Here is a 23915-nt window from a genome sequence, read left to right as displayed (position 1 = left end):
ACAAGCGGTTCATAATGTGAGCACGCTAAGAGAAGTACTAGTCGATGTAGTCTAGTTGTAGAATCTTTGGTGAAGATATATCGATGCCAGCTAGCAAACCCGCCAGTGATGTAAATGTCGAACGGTCATGCAAGTGCTTCGTGAGTGTCAGCTCATGTTGAGCTTAATATCTCAACACTCCCCCTCAAGCTCAACTCTAGCTCATTAAATCCAAGCATATCTCAAAATCTGCAGAGCTTCTCAGGTCCCAAGGCCTTCATGAAGATGTAAGCGACTTGATCCTGTGTGCTGACATAGGCCAAGTCGATGTTGCCTGCCAAGACTCTCTCCCTGATGAAGTGGTAATGTACCTCAATGTGTTTCATACATGCATGGAAAACTAAGTTCCTGGCGGCCAACTGTATACTGCTAAGATTGTCACAATATATGACAACCTTTCTCTCCACATGCAACCCCAAATCAACAAGTAGCTTGTGTAACCAAGCTACCTCACATGCTACCACCAGCTCCTCGGTACTCGACAAGGCAACTGTAACCCTTTGCAGAGGTTGACTTATGATGGTTATGTGGCACATCACTATGCTTATATGGTAAAAGTTGTGTAGGTTGTAGAACCCACATGTTTTGATGAGGCTATTGGAAATGTGTTTTGGGAGAAAGCTATGGACGAGGAGATGGATGCATTGTATGGAAATGAGACTTGGGATTTGGTGCCATTGCCTAAAGGCAAGAAAGCTATCGGTTATAAGTGGGTGTATAAGGTCAAACATAACAGTGATGGTAGCATAAGCAAGTACAAGGCTAGATTGGTAGCCAAAGGATATGCGAAGACACATGGGATTGGTTATGAGGAGGCACCGGTTGCAAAGATGGCAACTGTGAGAGTTGTGATTGTGGTGGCTGTAGCTAAAGGCTGGTTTTTACATCAGATGGATGTAAAAAATGCATTCTTGCATAGTGACTTGCAAGAAGAAGTGTATATACAGGTCACCCGGAGTATGTATGGAAGCTTCGTAAGGCTTTGTATGGGTTGAAGCAAGCTCCATCAGCATGGTATGACAAGATTGCTGAGTATCTTGTCATTATAGGTTTTCATATGGCAGATGCAGATCACTCTTTGTATCTGCATAAGAGTGATAAGGGTATTGTGATCATCACCATCTCTATGTAGATTATCTTATTATTGGGGGTGACAACTTGGATGAGATTGAGCATGTGAAAAGTCTTCTCAAAAAGGAAGTTTGAGATGAAGGATTTGGGAGATCTACGCTACTTTTTGGGATTGAGGTCATTCGCACACCTGATGGTATTTGGCTGTCATAGAGACAGTATGTATTGGACATGTCTAAGTATGGGATGGCTGACTGTAAATCAATCTCAGTGCCATCATTAGATCAAAATGGCAAGCTTAGTGCGGATGCAGATTATGTGTTGGAGGATCCCACTATGTACAAGAAGATTGTGGGGGGAAGTTTGATCTATGTCGCAATCAGCAGGCCAGATTTGAGTTACACTGTTGGCTTAGAGAGCCAATTTATGCAAGTTCCGTACAAACCACATCTTGACAGTGTGCGACACACACTTTGGTATTTGAGGGCCACTGTTGATTATGCATTGTTTTATGCAGCAGGTGTATCATTGGAGCTATATGGGTACACATGCGGATTGGACAAGTAGCATCTCAGACAGGAGATCTACCAGTGGATTTATGTTTTCATTAGGAATCTTCGTAAATTTGCATTCATGGCTTTCATAACCTTCTTCACACCAAGTGTCCTCATTACTGGAATCCCAAACTCCTCATTAAGGCTCATCTCCGAGCCACGATTGATCTCGAAAATTGTCATTCCCTAAATTCTATGCAACCTTGCCTAAAAGCTTACAACCAACATCTCTAAGAGAGGATGAGATCCTTCAAAACCAAACATCCTTAATGCCTCTACAAGTGAGGAATGAAATGCCTTGTGTTGAATGCAATCAGTAACTATCCCAATCCCCATTGTGCATACAAGGCACCTATTTTTCTATACTGCATATATTGTAATACCTTTGACCATGATACTAAAAAGTGTCCCACTTCATCCAAAATGTACTCAAAACCTCCATCTCCCGTGCACCAAACAGAAACAGTCCAAAGGGTAGAAACTGCTCAGGAAGCAGTTAGTCGAACACTTCAATGTTTCTATTGTTGTGGACCTCACAAGGTGGCAGACTGCACAGTTTGGAATACTTCCATGGCCATAGCCACTGACACTTTGCGACCCATGTGTGAATGATGTGGAATTGATCACATGTTCCAAGATTGCCCAAGACGAGTTGCTTCAATGCAACTTGTCTCACAAAATCTAACTCTTAACATCTTAAGTGTACAAAATGGGCGATTGTCCATGGTACCCTTGAATGTGCTTACAAGCCAAGGTACGAGAAATAGTCAAAAAGAATGCAAAAGGCAGTACCTCAACATGGGTAGAAGAACATGCTTTAAAACACAACCCAAAATAGAAAACAAAACCTTTTAAACCCAGGAAAGACAAGGGGCTACAAACTATCGAAACCAAGGTTGAAATAAAAGATAGGGAAGAGGAGCTTGTGGAGAACATAGAACCAAAAGGATACATAAACCTAAAAGAGCCAAAAACTACACATGATGTAGAAGCATCCACCACAAAAGCCACCACACAAACCACAAAACCCATACGTGTGCGACACATGGTACAAAAGCCTAAAAGAAAATTCGATCGCGTAGCATAGGCAAACATAATGAAAAACTCACAATCCAAAGAAAGTCAAAAAATGAAACAAGTTCTAGTACGTCACTAAGTGAGGATAAAACAAGTTCTGATTCGTCACTCAGTACACCTCATAGACCAATCACGAAACTTAAAGGGTTAACAAGATCTACCGCCATTATCTTACATCAAGGAGTCATGATAGATACACCAAAGGGTCATACACTCAAGATATAGTGTCCAAAGCTACAACTTGAAAGGGTGCACGTAATGGTGTGGCAGAGTATTTGGCGATTCCCGCTTCAAGTATATGTGGTAGCAAGTAAGGATGAAGTCCTAAGTGATGTACTTCATGGATATATTATGAGAGTAGTCATTGTAATAGCATTAGGCCTCTTATGAGCCTAAAGTTCCCGATCGGCCACAATTTAAGTGAGTGTGAACACTTATGTCCATGTATATAAGTGAATTTCTCTCATAATATAGGATACTCTCCCATTGTGCAATTGAGTCTTGATCTTGCTAATCTCTCTCCCTAATGCATGCCAAGAGCTACCGCCATTATCTTACATCAAGCAATGGTGTCCAAATCTACAACTTAGACAGGCGCCTATAATGATGTGACGAAGTATTTATGGCGATTCCCACTTCAAGAGCGTGTGATAGCATGTACGATGAAGTGCCAAGTGATGTACTTCATGGATATATTGTGAGAGTAGTCATTGTAATAGCATTAGGCCTCTTATGAGCCTAAAGTGCCCGATCGGCCATAGTTTAAGGGAGTGTGAACACTTATGGCCATGTATATAAGTGAATTTCTCTCATAATACAACATACTCTCCCATTGTGCAATTAAGTCTTGCTCTTGCTAATCTCTCTCTCTCTAATGTATGCTAGTGAGTGTGTGTGAGTGATGTGAGGTGAGTGGAGGGACGAGTACACATAGTGCAATGCGACGGTGTGACAACGCTCGCAGGAGGCGCGGTGGAATTGCTTCTCAAGGAGTTGTAGAGCTTGGAGACCTCAAGGGTTACGAGCTCAAACATTGGAAATATCCTCACGACAGTTGCGGTTCACTAGTTAATCTCTTATTAGATGTGTTTCAAGGGGGTTAGGGTGAGCCATAACATTTTTGGCACCGCTCTGCCAGGGAACCATCCTTTAGCTTTTTCCATCATTTTTCTCTAATCTACGCATTACCCATTTCCTATTATCTTTACTAATGGTTTCCCATGAAAAACATGTGGATTTGATGGAGATTTGTGTGTGATTTTGTAAGAATTAGCTCTTTTTTTTGTTTTGTAAAGAATGCTTTTTTGTTTAATTTATTATTTTTGTTGTTGGTTGATAATGTAGGTTTTAATGTTCATAGGAGTTACACATAGAGTGTATTAGAATTAGTTTGGATCCATTGCATCAAACAATGCAATAGAATGTAATTTTTAGTGGTTTTTAGCTCTCTTTAGAGTTAAAAATAGAACTAGAATCATTAATTTAAATTGTATGTTTTTTGTTATAATTGTATGCATTAGGAGTAGCTTAATCATTGAAAAAATTTCTCAAAAACATCAAAAAACTCTTAAAAATGACTAATCTTCCTTAATCGATTGGTTTTTATCATTAAGGGTGATTAATCCACTTCAAGTGACAGAAAAGTAGAAAATGTGTTTTTTGGGGTCTAATTTGATCATGTAAGTAGTCGAAATTAGTGTTTTATGGGGTCTAATTTGATCATGTAAGTAGTCAAAATTAGTGTTTTTGAGTGTCTTAAGAGCATCTAGATGCATCAAAACACCTAATTACATCAATTTCTTCATCAATTGGAGAAAATTGACTCTCTTTTGCTAATTTTACCTTAAAAGAAGAGATAAAATTTTTAGAAAATGTGTTTTTGGGGGTCTAATTTGATCATGTAAGTAGTCAAAATTAGTGTTTTTTAGTGTTTTAAGAGTATCTAGATTCATCAAAACACCTAATTACATCAATTTCTTTATCAACTGGAGAAATTCGACTCTCTTTTGCTTAATTTTACCTTAAAAGAAAAGACCAAAATTAAGAGTCTGATTAATCTCTAATTATACATTAATTTATACATTATTTGATGCACATAGCTTAGCAATGCCTTGCTCTATCCAATGATGTGCTCAATTGTGTGAATTAATTAGAGATTAGTGGTTAATTAAAGTTCTTAATTAGTATAAAAGTGAAAGATTAGTGAAAGGATTAATCTTTGATTAATTCTTAATCACTTTTTTACATTACTCACATTAAGGCTAATGAGCATTGAATGAGTAGATGCCCATGAGTTATCAAATTTTTCATTTTGGGGGAAGGGTGTAAGGGGGTGTCATAAAAGGGTTGACTTTTTTTATTCCCATTTACCTTTTTGGGATAATGCCCATATCTCTTTAATTTAAAACTCAAAAAATATTCCCCCCAAACAAGAAAATTCAAATTTTCCACTAGACTCCCAAAAAAAAATCAAAAATCGGTTCATGGGTGAACCATTTTTGCCCTCTCACGCCTTACGGGTTCACGTCCTAGGAGTCCGCATCCAAAAAAAAAAATTGAAAATCGGTTCACGCATGAACCATTTCTATACTCTCATGCCTTAAGGGTTCACGTCTTAGAGGTCCGCTACCAAAAAACAAATCGATGGTTTAACGAAGTAGATTTGGTGTCACATGCACATGGGGGATGGGGCCTAGGCACTTGGGTTTAGAGTCATTTACATATGTGCCTTTGGGGGCCTTGGGCTCATGGGCATTGTACACACAACTTATGATCATTTTTTACTATTACTTTCTTGGAGCTCTCATGCCCAAGCTTTCATGGTGAACTTCTCCCATATGAGATGTGAGGATGCTGACCCACACCCATGTTGTCACTCCAGGCCTTGAGTGGCCAACCCTATTTTCTTGCACCTCGCCACAATAAGTGGCTACTTCAACACATAGTAGTTCAATAAGTGGTGACTTCAACACATAGTAGTTCAATAAGAGTCTATATGCCTCACTTCTTATACTTCATGTATATCTGCTTCCTAAGAGCACTTAAATATATATAAAAATATAAAAATCACATAGGAAGAAGCATGCAGGAACAAGTCCTACTAAACAACATTTGACAAGAATCCTACCACACAAAGGGACATCATCGAAGGCCAATTTCTTCAAATGATTAATGTCACTTCAATGAATCAAATGAGGAACTAAGAATCACCATCTCATTCTGATGATTATTTCTTCCCGACACAAAGGTCTTCAACGCGATCACGAGGACATGATCGGCATCAGGAAGGGGGGAATGTTAACCTATTCCTAGGGTTAACAAGAGCTACCGTCATTATCTTACATCAAGCAATGTTGTCCAAATCTACAACTTGGATGGTGGGCGCCCGTAATGGTGTGACAAAGTATTTATGGCGATTCCCGCTTCAAGAGTGTGTGGTAGCATGTAGGATGAAGTCCCAAGTGATGTACTTCATGGATATATTATGAGAGTAGTCATTGTAATAGCATTAGGCCTCTTATGAGCCTAAAGTGCCCGGTTGGCCACAATTTTAGTGAGTGTGAACACTTATGGCCACAATTTTAGTGAGTGTGAACACTTATGGCCATGTATATAAGTGAATTTCTCTCATAATACAACATACTCTCCCATTGTGCAATTGAGTCTTACTCTTGCTAATCTCTCTCTCTAATGCATGTTAGTGAGTGTGTGTGAGTGATGTGACATGAGTGGAGGGACAAGTACACATAGTGCAACGCGACGGTGTGACAACGCGGTGGAATTGCTTCTCAAGGAGTTGTAGAGCTTAGAGACCTCAAGGGTTATGAGCTCGGCCATTTTTGGAAAGATCCTCATGGGACAGTTGCGGTTCAGAAAACAAGTAATCTCTTATTGGATGTGTTTTAATGGGGGTTAGGGTGAGCCATAACAAAGACAATGATGCAGAAAATCCAAGAAGTAGTAGAGCCACGAAAGAATTCCGCAAGGGTGACCAGTTTATAGAACACAACTCCGTAGTAACCAATCAAGGCCAGGTCAGCAAAGAAGCAAGCGACCAAGTGTACGCTAACCAAATCCACATCAGCAATTTAAATTGCCACAATGTCGGCATAAGTAACTGCATCGAGGACAGCTATCATAACATCATTAAAACTCCACATGCAACGGCAAGACGGGGAGGCAGCGAGCAAACTTTAATGCTTTTATGCCAAGACGATAGGGATGATACAAATCAGGGGTCAAATCACATCAAGAAGTGGGAGGTCAAAAATGACTATGCCCCAAGAAAGGAAGGGAAAAGAAAAAAGATTGCAAAAAAGAGCACAAGGAGCCAAAACGCACACACTCGCAACTCGCCTTCTTGCTCAGAACTTTCTCACCAATTTGCAACACTCTCTCAAAAGACAAAGCCATGCCGAAGTTCAGCAAGATTTTGAGGCTAGACAAAAGCCCAAAGAAAAGCCTCTACATGCCCATGATGATCCCTGATATGAGGAAGAAAGAACACTAGGAGTGGGCGAGGAAGTGCAGCTTTGAAGAGCTGTTGGATCACCAGTGGGAGGATCTTCAAGACCCCGAGGATGGGGGCAAGCTTATTAATCAGTTTCTTGAAACAAATACTGTGCATGTGGAGAGGGGAAGGAGCCCATAATGATCTCGAAGCTCACAGTGCACCATGCACTAGGGTTGCCGATATGGAGCATTGGACACAAACATGAAGCCGAGAGTGGAGGAGGAGATCCCGAAAACAAGCAACATGCACCAGGTAAAGGATGTGGCAGACAAGACCCAGTGAGAACAGTTTATCTTCTTCTTACAGAATGTGATGTTCATGGAAAAGCAGAAAGATATGTTGAACAAAAACTATAGGCTACTCAAAGCAGCAGAAGCAGGAGAAAAGATCAACTGGGCTACCATCTACAAAGAGAATTTGGCAAAGAGAGCAGCCACATGGGCCAAGGAAAAACAGCCAATGGTGGTGCATGCTCACTTAAGGGCTATCGCCCAGGTCCATGGATCTCAAGTTTGGAGACTCTTGTTATGGGCTACCACACCTCTAAGAGGGAACTCAATGCATTCACCTTTGGAAAGAGCGATAGAACACAACTATCGTAGGGCACTTACCAATGCTTTGAACTTGTGTCCCTTGAGGTCTGCAAGCTCACTTGAGAAGCTCCAATCCTCCAAGCTCCACTTCCAAACTATCACCGTAGAGTCGCTCACACCACCACACAAGGCAATCACTCTCTCTCACTCCTCAATACAAGCATACAACATATAAGTATAGAGAAGGCACAAGTGCTAGAATGCTCTCTCTCAAGACAAAAGCAAGAACTCTCATAGCACAAAGGGGGATTGTGTCCATTCATTATGAGAAAATGCCTTATATATAATTGACCCTTATTCACACTTGGACACCCAAAACTTAACTAAGGCCTTGGGTGGCCAATATCTCATAATATACAACTTTTATAATGCCTTTGCATGACACTTATTAATGTCCTCAAATGAGGAGCATATTTGTTAATCCAAAATGGAATTAACATCCCCCTACCTCATATAGGTTCTGTCCTTAGAACTTGTTATCGAGGTCGAAAGACCTGGTCGCCGAACTCGTGACAATAGAAGTTCTGGCGCGTGACTGAAGCTTTTTCAGGGTTCTTCTTAATGCAGCGTGTGATCTCCAGAACCCAGTGGTGACCATATCCTCGAATGTGACATGCATATATGATGGTAGACATCTTAGGCGATAATAATATAACATCATGCCTCTGTCACTTGGTCCTTGATTCATGTTGATCCATGTCGAATTGCCAACTGATTAGCACCATACCCATCATATCTTTCTTTAGGTTGATCTATCAGGACCACAAACAACTTCAAGAATCGAACACTGGCTACAATTTTTGGGTCTGGAATAGGACGCCATGCATGTATCCAATTCAGCATTTGCTTTCTTTTCTCTCCTACATCTGTAAATGTTGCTGGCATGAATACAAGGAAGTTGCATCAGACATGTGATTCTCTTTGCTTTGCCTCTTGAAACTCCAGTGGTGTCCGCCTTCTCTTCAATGGCATGTACAAAAAATCTACTCTCTGTGTTCGTGGTGCACATATATATTGATGGCTATATCCTAGAATTGTAAGGTACTCTTTCCTCCAATCCGGTTGTATACCAAAATCCTCCAGTTTGGGGTTGGCATCTTCTATGATAATCACTGTATAACCCCCTCTTGTGTGGACTGGATTAGCCTTCCTCCACCTGTGGAAGCAGTAACTAATCATAAATGTAACAATCCTTATTTCCAATAGATCTGCCAAATGTGGGTTTGCCAGCTTTGTGTGTCGTGCCATGTTGGACCACAACGTTCCCTCTTCAGCCAAAGGCAGTAGCTCTTCTAATTTTGGTCTTGATGCTCAGAGAGGGTACGATACATACGACTGCTTCGTTGGTGTGACATCTGAGTAAGCTTCGGGTAGAATCCGCCAAGTAGGTTCAAAGGGTGTTATTTTCATTAACACCTTGAACATGAGCTTTGGTTTGAGTAGCGGATTCCTAGCTCTTATTAAACCTTCGTACTCTGCAAAACAGAAAAGGACTCAAGAATAGAATCATCAATAAATGGCTCAATTGTATCTTGTGGTAGAGTGTGACTAACCTCTTGTGGTAGAGTCTGAAGGTAGCTCTTCTTCCTTGGCTTGGGAGGTGTGCTTTAGCTCCTGTATTTGTTGAGCATGGATAGCCGCTTGTTCCTTATTATCTATGACTTCCTTTTGAATCTGCTCCTTGGCTTGTTCCATATACGCTTTCAAATCTGTATTCTCCTTGATTTTTTGCATAATGGTTTGGCTCGGAACAAGATTGTTGTTTTTGAGGACTTGGTTTTTGGCACCCTGCTCCTCGGTTGCCTTTAAGCTTTTTTTAGGATAACATCCTTGTGGGTTGCTTTTGCTGCTATTAGATGCTCTTGCAATGTATGAACTTTATTGGTAGCCTCTTGGACCTGCTGCCATAATGTTGCATTTCAGTCATGAAGCATGTGGGTTGTAAGGAGATGGCATCGCCATACACCTTGCTCTTGTTCCCAAAGGGAAGCACTTGTTGCTCTCTACGGCTCCTTCCAGTCCAAGGTGTGGCAAGTGTAAGAGTTCTTCCAGTCCCTCCATGGTCTCTTGAAAGAATCTTTCATAATGCAAATTATGGAGTAAAGATGCCTCTAGTATCTCCTCCTCATCCTCCAGACGCCTTTTACTAGGACTTGGTGTACACATCTTTAGCCCTTGGTCATTTTCCTGTATCTAGTGGCTCTTATGTGAGTCGTACTAGGAGTGATATGGCTTCTTCGTGTCCTTGGGGCTCTGCTTCTGGCAACGCTTTCGGTTTAGACTCTTTTTGCGGCCCAATAAAAGCAAGTGTATCTGACATTGTTGAATTCTTAAGGGGAGAAAGATTCTTGAATAATAGTTGTGACGGACTTTGAGGGGGAGTTAGATGATGTACTTCAGCCCTCTCTTGAGGTGCTGTCAAGCTGAGACTTGCTTCTTGCTGTCCTAACCCTTTTTGGGATGACATTATTTCCTAGGCTAGCTCGGCCTCGATCCTTTGTGTCTCTTCAACGACATCCGGGTATAATGCCTCTCATCTTTTTCTCAGTCTTCTTCTTTCTCCCTTTCTTTATCTTCTTCATGATCTCTTTTGTTTCCATCACTATGGCTTGTCCTTCCTGCATTTCTTCAGTAGTAAGTGGTGGTTGTTCTGTCAATAGTGCCAGTTGCATCCTTTCTTCTGGTTTCAAAACTGGAAGAGGCCTCTGAGCTACGTGATTCAGCACCTGTGTCATTAGGTAAGGGTTACAAATCTTTGATTAGTGGGCCTTTAGATAATTTTCCATTTCTCTGTGGATGTAATAAGCCCAATCATCCTCTTTTTCCTCATGTACCTTGGCTATCCTATCATATCTGTCTACTGGCTTTACTTGCATGATGAGCGACATTGCCCTCTGCAGGCCTTTTCTGTTACTTCATCCGTGATGTTGTCATATTCGGCTCCATTAAAGTTGTAAGAACTCTTCTTCAGGCCTTTTCTGTTACTTCATCCGTGATGTTGTCATATTCGGCTCCATTAAAGTTGTAAGAACTCTTCTTCAGCATTGCATCCAGGGGCATCTTTTCGTAATTATGTGTGTGTATTTTAACTGGTGGTGGTAATTGCAGAGCCTCACGTATCAAGTCTTCCATGATCAAAACCTGCTCTATGGTACCATCCGCTTTGGTTACCGTTCCCCTCTTCGTGGCCTTGTCGTATGTCTTGATGTATTTTGCACACTGCTCTGTATCAATATTTCGGGGGAGACTATGTGCCATCCTCTCTAGGCCCACTTTTTCCAGCTTTTCTTTGACTTTAGCATCCTCCAAAATTTGTAGGCACTCAAGACTATGGTATTGTAGAGCTACCTTTCCATGTGCAGTGTGCTGAATGATTGCGCCGTGGAATGCCTGGGCATACTGACCCAGGTAGCTCATCTTCAAACCCCATGTGAGTCTTCTCTTTTTGCTCACTAGAGATCCCGTTGCACTAGCTTGTGTCACCGCCGAGGTCTATGTGGCTTCCGGGTCAAATGTAGTTGAGGTCGACATCTGTACATTGAGAAGAAGGTCAGTCCATCACTGGTGAGAGCATGTGCCCTGCTTTGTTGTTTTCTCTTCTTTTTTCTTTTTTAGGGAAGTGTCAAGGTTAATTTTGATGGGAAGTGTGTTAGTGGTATGAGTAATTGAGAGGGTACAAGTGCTGTGACATGACAGGGTCCAAAACCTGTGAGTTGGTTGAACACCGTGAAAGTGCAGGTGTTTAGGCCGTGAAGGGTTATTCCATGAAACAATTTAAACCCGTGAAAGTGTAGGCCGTGAAAGGTTAGCTCGTGAAATGGTCTAAACCCATGAACTGTTATTCCATGAAATGGTTTAAACTCGTGAAAGTGCGGGCCGTGAAGGGCTATTCCGTGAAATGGCTTGGAGCCTGAAAGGTAATCCCCTGAAATGGCTTGGAGCTGTGAAAGGGCTATTCCGTGAAATGTCTTAGAGCCGTGAAGTGCACGCCATGAAAGGGAATCCCGTGAAATGGCTTGGAGCCATGAAAGTGCAAGCCGTGAAAGGGAATCTCATGAAATGGCTTGGAGCCGTGAAAGTGTAGGTCGTGAAAGGGAATCCCGTGAAATGGTTTAAACCCATGAACTGTTATTCCGGGAAACGGTTTAAACCCATGAAGGTGTAGGCCGTGAAGGCTATTCCATGAAATGGCTTGGAGATGTGAAAGGTAATCCCGTGAAAGGGCTATTTCGTGAAATGGCTTGGAGCCGTGAAAGTGCAAGTTGTGGTTTCATGAAAGTGTAGGTGTTGGCTTAGAGCCATGAAGTTGCAGGTTGTCTACCTTGTTTATGAATAGTGAAGTTGATTCGTGTTTAAATAACCCATTTTCATGAATGCATGATGTGATTTATCCACAGAGCACGGGGTTTGTGAAATGATGATAACAAATATGATTGATGATAAGGGGGGAATCAACATTTCCAATCATGCAATTTATGCTTAAGAAGAAAAGAAATGAAAATGCAAAAAGAAAATGCAAAATCAAGGTACAAGCTCCCACCTTAAACCCATATATGTTGATTTGGCACACGATGAAGGAAAACTGAAATCGATGAGAGCCAAGCTTGATGGTTGTGCACACGATGAAGGACGATGAATGGTTGTGCACACGATGAAGGACGATGAATGCAAAATGACAAAAAAGGAAGGAAAATTGACTTTATGGCACATCCATCGGACTGGGCGGCTGCCTTAAATGAAGAATGCCACGTCTTCCTATGATTGGTCGAGAAAGTGTGACCATTTCACGGCATGAACCCTTGAGGACCAGTTCACGGCGTAAACCTTTTAGGACCAATTCATAACATTCTAAGCTTAGAATGTTTCACAACGTGAACCTTTTTGTACCAGTTCATGGCATGAACTGTTTTGTGCCAAGTGTGTGCAAGATTGATACCCTACATTTCTCTTCATGCTCAAACACTCAACCATGCATTCAAAGATTGGATGAAGTGAATGATACCCATTTTTACCTTGCATCCATTTTTGAGTAATGGATACCTTTATCTCTTTATTGCCATGGAAACCAAGGTGGTACTTTGGCATTTTTGGAAAGTTGTTGTTGTAAGCGTTTTAACTACGTGTTAGAGTGCTCGATCCTTCCCTCCATCCACAACGGAATAGTGTTTCTACTGATTCCTATGGATTGGGGTTTGCATCGGTGTCTACTTGTTGCACATTCTTTTTCTTATTTTCGATGACCTTGTCCAGCTCCTTGATTGTGGTGGTTACAGGTAGCGGTTTTGTTATATTTAGCCCATCTTGTTGGATTGGTTTCTTCCTCCAAACTAATGTTTGTGCATTCCTAGTATTTGTTTTAGTGGGGAGTTAGTTCTGAATGCCTTTATGACCCTTTTCTTTGTATTTGTAGGCATTTGCAACAATGGTCGTTGCATGGAATTTGGGCACCCGTACTATTGTATTGCCCTAGTAATAGCCTTGTGCCACTAGCAATTCCTTTCGAACCCATTGCTGATGAGGGCTTTGTGGAGTGCTATTTTGTTTAGAATACTGCTAGCTTACATTTGAAGACCATTTCTGTTCCTTGTTTGCTCTTTGAATCTTTTTCCTTGACTCCTTATTGATGCCCTTCTCATCTTTGTATAGTTGGTTTCCAAGTTAACCCTTAGGCACCCACTGCTGAGTACCCTATGACTTTGGTTGTTTTTTGCATATGGACTGCAGGATTGATGCCTTCTCTGCTTACATGAGCTGATGTCACCGTACTTGGTGTTTCCATATTCTCAATCATGGCTTGCTTTCCTGTGTTTATCGGGCTCCATAAGGGCATGGAAATGACATTGTTGCCCTCGTTCAGCAGTGTCGTCCTCTTTTCCCATTGGATATTACAGTTACTATGGTACAAATCCAAGATCATCCATGATTATCTCCTCCTCCATCGATCTTGCAGGCATGACAAACACCTTTCCAACCAAGGAATTATTTCTGATGGAAACATTAACACTTAGAAATCCCTCAGCTTTCGTAGATGTCAAGTACACATTTCGTGCTTGTGCATTATTGATAGCCTCAAGGTACGGTTTATCTAAAGCTACCCATGTCTCATATGAGATCACGTTATGACTTGATCATGTATCTATCAATGGCGATGCTCGTTGCATGACATTTAGCCATACGGAGATTCCCACCTTGAGCCGTGCTGGCTCAATGTTTAGTTCATCTTCGTCAAGGAGAGTTAGTGAAGCCATGTTCACATGTAACATTCTCTTCTGCAGTATCTGTTTGGCCTTGGCCTCCCTTGCCTTAGCCTCTTCTTGAGCTTGCTAGATTTTTTCTTTTGCGAGCTCCTTCCATCATTTTAAAAGATGTTCTTGCAAGAGTATCTCTTGGGTCAGTGGTCTAAAATATTTTTAAAGTTTGCTTCCATTGATGTAACCCTCCATTTGTATGCCCTCAATCGTCTCAATTCTAACCGGCCCCTGAGGTGTGATCTCAGACACTCGGAAAGGTCCTAGCCCTTTGTACTTGAGTTTCTTTTTTCTGGTGCTCCCTATACCATACATGAGGACAAGGTCCCCCATTTCTAGTTCCTTTTGTTTTAAGTTATTGTCGAACCAATGTTTTCTTCATAGTTTTTCAACCATAATTCCATGTGAAGCAATTAGTCTAGTTTCATCAAGCTTCTCTAAATCTATTAACCTTTCAGCTAATGCATTCTCCATCAAATGTTATTGCATTGCAATTCTCAAGCTTGGAACTAGATACTCCATAGGCATTACTGCTTTAACACCATAAGCTAGACGGAAGGGAGTATATCCCGTTGCTATCTTATACAATGTTCGATATGCCCATAAGGCTACTATTAGCTTATGTTCCCAATCCGTTCAACTTGCTTCCAATGTTTTTGTCAAGATAGTACACAAAATCTTGTTTGTACTCTCCACTTGAGCATTAGCTTGTGGATAATAAGGTGATGACTTTTGGTGGACTACAAGGAATCCAGCAAGTAAGTGATCAATCACCTCATTAATGAAATGTGAACCGCGATCACTGACTAACTCTAATGGGCAGCCGAATCTCGAAATGATTTGCTCATATAAGAACTTAGCTATTATTCGTGCATCAACTCGCTTAGAGGCTCTGGCTTCTGCCCATTTCGTGAAATAGTCCGTGGCCCACGATCAAAAGGTTGTCTTACAATAACATGGGTAAGTGTCATCATGTCCCTTTTTTGCATGATAGCAAATCGCTGACACTCTTCGTACCTTTTGACAAACTCTATGGCATCCCTGAACAATGTAGGCCACCATAGTCCTACTTGAAGCACCTTGCGACCTGTGATTTCTCCAGCAAAATGTCCTCTAGCTACCCCTGAATATGCTTCATCCAATATTGTGGACAAACTTGTCTTCCCTCACGTATCTCCTTAAGACATTGTCCTTACCTAGCGTGTATAGTTCTCCAACAATTAATTGATAAGGTGCAGCAAGCTTAACAAGCCACCACATTTTATCTTTGTTCAAGGGTCAGAAAACCATAAGCTAGATAATCGGATATTTTTTTGCTCCATTTGGGCACCATGTCCAGTTTGAACAAAAAAGCATCAGGGAGGTCATCATCAACACCCATTGGTGGTTCCCCATTTGGAATTCTCAACATATGATCGGCTAACACATGCTGTGTCTCCTTTCTCACCGCCGTAACCATGAAGTCAAATTCCAATCGTAATAACAACCAGCATGTGATCGTTCCTGTGGTGCAAGGCCTGTTCACCAAGTATAATAAGGCCTGATGGTCCACAAAGAACACAAATTTATTGGCCAATAGATAATGTTGATACTTTTTAATTGCATCAACCATGGCCAACCCTTCTCGCTCTATGGTAGTATAATTCACCTCTGCATCATTCAATTGGCTAGCAAAATAGACTGGGTAGTCAAATTTGAACTCACCAGGCTATGCCAATGGACATCCAATAGCAAAGTTCGATGCATCGATATGCATATGAAATATAAGGTCCCAATTAGGTGATCTTAGAATTGGCACGCTAGCCAGCGCTTGCTTCAATCTATCATATGCTTCCTGGCATTCTTCAGTCCATTCAAAGACAATGAGTAGCTTATATAATGGCCTGGAAATTTCAGCATAAAATATTATGAAGCGGCAGTAATACCCAATGTGGCCCATAAATCTTTGCACACCTTTGTAATTAGTGGGTGGTGGCAGTTCTAGGATCAACTTGACCTTGCTGTCATCAGTGGATATACCGTTCTTAAAGATAATGTGTCCCAATATCACACCGTGTTTGACCCAAAATTGGCATTTTAAAGGGTTTAAGAATATACGATACAATTGACATTGCTCAAACACCTTCCTTAAGCAAGCCAGATGGTCTATCCATCGAGAGTGCACACAGATCATCATGAATACCTCCAACCACTTCTGCAAGTAGTCTTTGAAGGCTGTGCACATTAATCGTTGTTGGAATGTTGCTAGGGCATTGGTGAGACCGAAAGGCATGACTTTGTAAGCAAACGTCCCCACATTGTATTGATGGCTATCTTATGCTGGTCTTCGGGTGCTATAGACACCTGGTTATAGCCTGAAAATCTATCCAAGAAGTTGTAAGCTTCTTCACCAGCTACTCTCTCCAAAACATGTTCCATATAGTGCAATGGATAATGGTCCTTCCTAGTAGCTGCGTTGACCTTTTTAAGATCGACACATACCCTAAGTTTCCTATTCTTCTTTGGCACTATTGTGATTGGTGACAACCAATCACAATGTTCTATCTCGTAGATGAAATCCGCAGCAATGAGTTTATTGATTTCCTCCTGCATATTTAGGATTCATCTAGTATGGTTTTTGTCTGGTTGGTCTTGATCCATCCATGATTGGGATCGTATGTTACACCACCTCAGGTGGTACACCCTTCATCTCTTTGTAGGTCTAGGTGGAACAATCCTAAAACTCTTTAAGGAGAGCGACAAGCTCATTTTCTTCACAACTGGAGTCAACTCCTTAGCGATATAAACAGGTTTGGTTTCCTCCCCTGGTGCTGCAATATCGATTTTCTTGACTTCAACTGGGCCATCGTATGATGTGGACAACCCATCTTCCTTAACTATTTTTACCGTCAGTCGGACCACCTTTCGTTCATCAATTGTGTAGGTTTTGAAATGGTTTGGTACTGAAAGCAAGTCTAGTTTATCCTCATTCTCACTTTTTGTTTTAGCCATAACTTCCTGGCCTCTTGCTCAGCTTCTACCAAAGCTTTGTTTCGTTTTCAGCACCCAGCTTTCGTAAGCTTAGGCATTCTCAAAGGATGACTTCCTCCCTATGTTTCCCTTCCAGGGATATCTTACTCAATTCCTCACCCCAATCCTTAGAAAACTCATCATGTACCTTAGTAGCTTCGAGGTATCTCAGCCATTGGGCATCCATGGGTTTTCTTTGTAGTAGGGCATTTCATCAAGCGATGTATCATTTCTGCTTTCGCCATCTTGGAAGGCGTTGGGTGCTGGTACGGCCTTGTGATCCAGTCCCTTCTATGCTAGATACCTCCTCTTCCGATTCCTCATCAATGGTTTGCCAATTGATCGTACAGACAGAGGTAGTGGGAACAGTCCCAGATTTCATATATTGGGTTCCTCGGGGTTGCATCACATCTATGGTGGCTAGCACATGCATCCAGCTTTCACTAAAATCCGGAGGAGGGAGTGATGCATACATTTATGTTTCCTCTTCCTCTTTGGAAATTTCCATTGTGGGCTGGCATATTTGTACGGATGTGATTCGCTCGGTTGTGACCAAATCATTACTAAACAGTTTCCCTTCCATGGGATGTGCTCTCCATGTTCTCAGATATATCTTTAGAATTTGCAAATCCCTACGAACATACACATGGTCTAATGCCCAATCATGCACCAATTTGGATTCCCTCATGAAGGGTCTCCCCAATATTACATCATATGAGTCTGGGTGGCACAAAAAGTCCATTACTACAAATGTATGACGGTAGCGAAACGTAGAGTTTGAGTATGACATTCTCTAAAATCCCAATGGGCCTTGAAGATGTTCCATCTGCCATTTTAATGATAAGATCTGCTCTTTTCAGATTTAATTTTTCCCAGTTTTCCCAACATCGTGATGCTAACCCCCGCCCCACCATCCAGGATAGCCAGTGCTTGGTATCTGTTATGATGAATTGGGATCGTAGCATTAATGTCATCGCTTTCGTAATAATGCCCCAATTTATTAACCAGTATCTTGACGACTCTGGTTGTTCTTTCCCTTGTGTGTTCTAAGGTTCTTTCTGTCAGAGGTGACAGAACATCCTCTGTAGTATCGACTAGCCACCCTCTACCCATTCCTTTATGTCTGCCCATAATGTTGGTGAACTGCATAGCAATTGTCCCAATGGCATTTGCACAGAAGTGGACAGTACAGTCGTGAGGCTGCCTATATCTCTGGGTTCTCTGTCAATTGAGAGTTCCTTCCATGTGTGTGTTTCGTATCCATCCCTAGGGAATGAATGGATGGACTCATCCTACGCATCTCCCTCAAACATTCTTGACATCGTGTTTCCTTGAGATCCCTCTTCCGTCTCTTCTAGAATTGGAGTAAGTATGTCCAATTCCCTTTCCCTTGTTGGTTTGTTTCTTGGGTACATTGTATCCCTGACGACCCGGTTAGCCCATAACTTGGCTTCGTGAAGTAGTTGGATACATTGTATCCCTGACCCGGTTAGCCCATAACTTGGCTTCGTGAAGTAGTTGACACTCGTCTACTAGGGTCCTGGCTTCTTCGAGCTTCCTTATCTCCTCTTCAACATTTGGGTATTCACCGACTCCTTTAGGAGTTGATGGTCTTTCCCCTTGTATCTCTTGGTTAGACTCATTGCGGTTTGACCGCTTGATCCTTCTCTTCTCTTGATTGAGTGGATCCGGTGTGTTAATCGTGTCTTCTTCATATCCATCTTAAATTGTAACCCTGGTGTCACCCTTACCCACTTTTTTCACCCTCCTTCTCCTACCAGTTCTGGAAGTGGTTGCATTTATTGGGTTCTTCCCTTTGTCCCCTAATTGGGCCTGGGCTCATGTCAGGACATTGAGTGGCGTGATATTTCCAGGTTACACACTAATGGTCCGAACAGTGGCCTAGTTAGAAGTGGAAGTCGAACCACTTACGCAGTATGGACAATCTTTGATCAAATGATCAATCCCACATTTAGTGCAAGTAAGTACTGGCATGTCATTGGGTGGTGCAGTTAATTGTTGAGGTTAATGCGTATGAACCACATTCTTGTTCGGACATTCAGCGATTCGATGGCAGTCCACCGTAACCAAAACATTGTAATGGTCCTCTCCTCATATTTGTGTTTATATCCTAACCCTTCCACTGTACTGTGGTTTGAAACAGGTACTGGCGTGTTATTCTGTAAGACATAGAATTATGGTGCAATCTCCGCACAGCTTCCTCATAGTACTCACCCCATTGATTTCTACTTCACACACCATATCCATGTCTTATGATGACTCTTCAACAATCAATACTTGGTTGATTTTAGCTTGTGGTGGTTGTGGCAGAGGTGAAGTGTCCTATACCCAAAACATCCCCCTAGGTAAATAGGAAGAGTTTGGCTATCCTGCAGCTGCAGTGATTTGCACAGGTGGTGCTGGTAATGCCAATGGAGATCTAGGTGTTGGCAACTGTGCTACTATTTGGAACCTTGGATATCTGCACATGGAGGTGTCATGATTCCCTAATTTTACACAGTGCGCACAATAGAGTAATGGCCTTGCTCTTAATTGTGGGCATTCGGTGGTAGTGTGATTCAATCTACACATAGAGCACCACACCAATTCTCTACTGCACATGGAGGTGTCATGATTCCCTAATTTTACACAGTGCGCACAATAGAGTAATGGCCTTGCTCTTAATTGTGGGCATTCGGTGGTAGTGTGATTCAATCTACACATAGAGCACCACACCAATTCTCTACTACACAATAGAGTAATGGCCTTGCTCTTAATTTTGGGCATTCGGTGGTAGTGTGATTCAATCTACACATAGAGCACCACACCAATTCTCTACTACGAGGGTAAAGATGGGTATGCCCATGCCCAGATGTTCCTCTTCCATCTTTTACCTTCAATTTTTCCAATATTGCATTACTGAGTTCATCCACACTCATATTCCTGACTTGCTTGCTCCGAGTTTCAATCTCTTGGTGACTCGAAACTCGCGAAGTCGTTGCTACCAAAGATACTTTGACATTTTCTGGTTGTGGCAATTCCAGCATATTGTCTTCATATTCAATTGCCAGTTTACAACATGTATCCAGAGTAGCCGGTCGGGCTAATACCAGGGCTAATACCAGATAATCATATATCTTGTGGTCTCGAACTCCTCTCTAGAAGCAAGATCAGTTAGCCTCTCCCATAGTTTGCACCTTGAATTCAAGTGCTTTAGCCGAGACACATAGTCTCGCATCGACTATATTTCCTTTTGTGTGATGTTGTGCAGCTGTGCTACAAGACTCCATCTGTTACCAGTTCTGTGAAATCTTGGCACAAACACATTCTTGAGCTGCGTGAAATTAACCTTATCTTCGGGTTTGAGGATTTGGAACCATAAAACAAAAATTAAAAATAATCACATGAGAGAGTATTGGGTGCAATCTATCCCCCACCAAGAAGTGTCAACATACTCGCACTTCTTCAGTATTTATGTCTTTATTAACAAAAATAGCCCACATGCCAAAAATAGTTGCACGCTCTTGCATGGGCTTGCCCTTTACAAAAAATAGGAGTTGCTTTTACCAAAAGCTTAAATAAATCCTTCCTATCCAAATCACTAAGGAAAAATACATATAAACTCCCAAGGGCTAGTTCACATGCAACCAAATTAATAAGTCCATGCCCATGTATAACAAAAGTGGGTGGCTAACAAAATACAAAAATATTTCTTGTAGTAAATACCACAGCCAAAATACCAAAATCATTGGCTATCCCACCAATGCCAAAATACAAAAGGAAAACCTTCCCGGTAAATGCTCACGCCGCCAAATCACCGCCATCATGTCCTAGCCATACCATATCGGCTTACGAGCACAAAACTCATCAATCTCACCAACCTATAAGCTGTCCATTCAAACACATTGCACATTAGTGACATATGCTAAAATTACACAACAACACATAAGCATTAAATCTAACACTTAGTTCCAGCTATCCCTAAATTCATATGTCCTACACATGGAATATTCGGAATCACCCAAGTGCCATGCTACGAACATAGTGGTAATTAGGCATCCTAGTTAACTACAGAGGAGCCGTGACACCCACCACAAGCGTTCCAAAAAAGGGATTTGATGCTGGGGTGACTTGTGGTCTTTAGGACTTGGACATTGCCTTAATGCTACAGAACTAGGGCCCTTTTTTATTAAAGCCTTTTCATGGAAAACCCATCACAACTTACTCCCCATTCCTTGTTTGCCCTACCAGAGCCCTACTTTACATTGCAAAATGAATGATAGGTGGCACATATTAATGGGATCATATACAGTGGAGGTACAAGTTCTCCAAAATATAATCTCCTATTATTTCCCAAAGATGTCATATCTCCTATGGTTAATTATGCACAAAGCCCAGTTGACTAATGAAAGAGGCTTAAAAATTGTCATTGGAAGTGGGCTGTGTCCCGAATGTAATAAGGATCTTGAATCACTAGCACATCTTTTTATTACATGTCAGTGCAATAGGGAGGTGTTGAGGCTTTTATAAGTGTGTCTTCACCCCGTCTTGGATAGGGATCTCACCTAGAAGGAGCTGATGTTAGGAGTGCCAATTGGGTATTCCATAGTAATGTGGAACATCATTAGAGCTAAATACCTTTGGACGATGTGTTTGGGAAGAAATGCATGGTTGTTTAACTTATCACGAATTGACATGTTCCAATATCTAAGTAGGGACTTGTCTGTGTAGATAAAACTGATGATCAAAGTAGGTTTTAAGTTGTGCAAAGCTCAATACACTATGCATAATGTGAATGAGATGACTAAAATGTCGAGAGCCAAGGATAAGTTTTAGAATTAGATCAGAACCATTCATCAATAGGATAGCATCATCTCTAATGAAGAATTTGAGAACCGCCTTAAGAAGGATAGCATTGAGAACCGCCTTGAGAAGGATAGCATGGTCTCTAATGAAGAATTTGAGTTGATAGGTGGGATTCAGAATTGGCAAAATATATTTAGAGCCTACTTACCCTGAAACAGTATCTAGAATAGAGGTTTGTTGGTTGTGCAAAGGTGGTTTCATGCATAAGATATGCATCGGTCAAAAGCATTATGTAATGGTTGAACTCTCCTTCTTGGGCTCTATAATTTAATATAATTGCCCAAGACAAAGATTATGTGATTAGCGCATATTCAAATTTTGTGACTAATGCTCATTAATGCCCACTGGCACATAACACTTTATAAGAAATAACAGAAATTAAATAACAAAAATCATGAACATGAACGCAAACTTCATTTTATTGATCCACTAGAAGTTTTATTTCTGTACATGAGTATTTAGCGGATGTTTCAAGAAAAGCAAACTGCAAGATTCAGACAAAGGCTTCTCCATTGAGGTCAAGCTTTGGTGGTACTACTGAGATGAACTCATCTCCCTCGCTGATGGCTCTGCAGATTTCTCTTCAGAGGAATTTATGTATGGCTCCATAGGGTCAACATTAGTAGGTGGGCTGTCCTCCACGAGGATTGGATTATTGCAGCCACCAACAACTGGAACTCCATCCTCTTCACTTTGTAAGAAGCCTTTTGGATCATCTTCTTGTTGTGCAGGCATGGCCTTGGAAGAAAGTACTTGGCAGACTCACCTTCGATGTAGTGATCTCTAAAGAACACTTTTCTTATGTCAAAGATGTCGGCGAGCTCAGGAGTCTTCAAGCACTTCCACACCGCACGAGCTCTGCTAGAATCCATTCCATTGCCTGCCTTTGGAATGATCCATTGCACGCTAGGGAAATATTTTCCACTTCTCATCATTTTAAGAATAGTTACACCAGGTGTCACTGTCCACTTGTTGAGTATGTAGTTTTCCATGTACACAAAAGCCCTTTCAAAAATATTCACTGGTGTGAGACAAACCCTATTTTTCAAGTCACCCTGCCCAAATTATGCATACAGTATTCGGCCTCGGGAGATCTCATAGGCAAAAACATTGTGTGCATGAAAATGAAAGTGAGGTTAATGCAGATCTTTGAGACAGTAACCTACCATTCCTTCAAATGTATGCATCTTTATCTGGCGCAATGCACGACACATCACAATAGCCCCCGGCGACTTATTTACATTCCACATCAAATACCGCCTCTCACAGTTTTTCCTACTAATATTATAGAGGTTGATAGTATGCGAGCGACCATCTGGAAATGAAGATGGTGCAGAGTTCCACCTCTCTCAAGTGAGAACACAACTTGAGTGCACTTATGATTATCCCACAAAGAGATGTTGACATCATCATTTTTCCAATGCCGATAGTGATTGATACCTCAAACATCTTTACATTGTTTCGGCTAGGATACTGAGGACATGCTATCTACGGGTGGCTCGGTTACGTGCATAGCAGGCAGGCCGACAGTATCCGCACTCTCTTTCCTCTTTGTTGTAGCACAGGAGGTTTCTGAACTCCTTGCGAAGACGTGACGACATTAACGCAATATCTCTACACACAAACGTAGAGAAACATGTACACAAACATGTTGACAAACATATACAGACACATGTTCAAAACATGTATAGACAAACACACAGAAACATGTATGGAAACATGCACAAAAAAACGCGCAGAAAAGCATATACATACCAAAGGTAGAGGAACATGTATAGAGACGAACGAACAGAAAAGCACATACCAACAGAGAGGAAAGCGTACATAAATATATACATACCAGACATAGAGGAAACCATCCTATGCACATATACAGGAGAGATGAACCATCGTAGGCACATATACAGGAGATGAACATAGAGATGTACATACCAAAGGAGCGAGC

This window comes from Cibotium barometz, chromosome 53 (assembly GCF_041138505.1).
Source record: "Cibotium barometz isolate CiBa-2024 chromosome 53, ASM4113850v1, whole genome shotgun sequence".
NCBI classification, from domain to species: domain Eukaryota; kingdom Viridiplantae; phylum Streptophyta; class Polypodiopsida; order Cyatheales; family Cibotiaceae; genus Cibotium; species Cibotium barometz.
The sequence above is the reverse complement of the archived record's forward strand: the minus strand, read 5'-3'. Positions refer to the sequence as shown.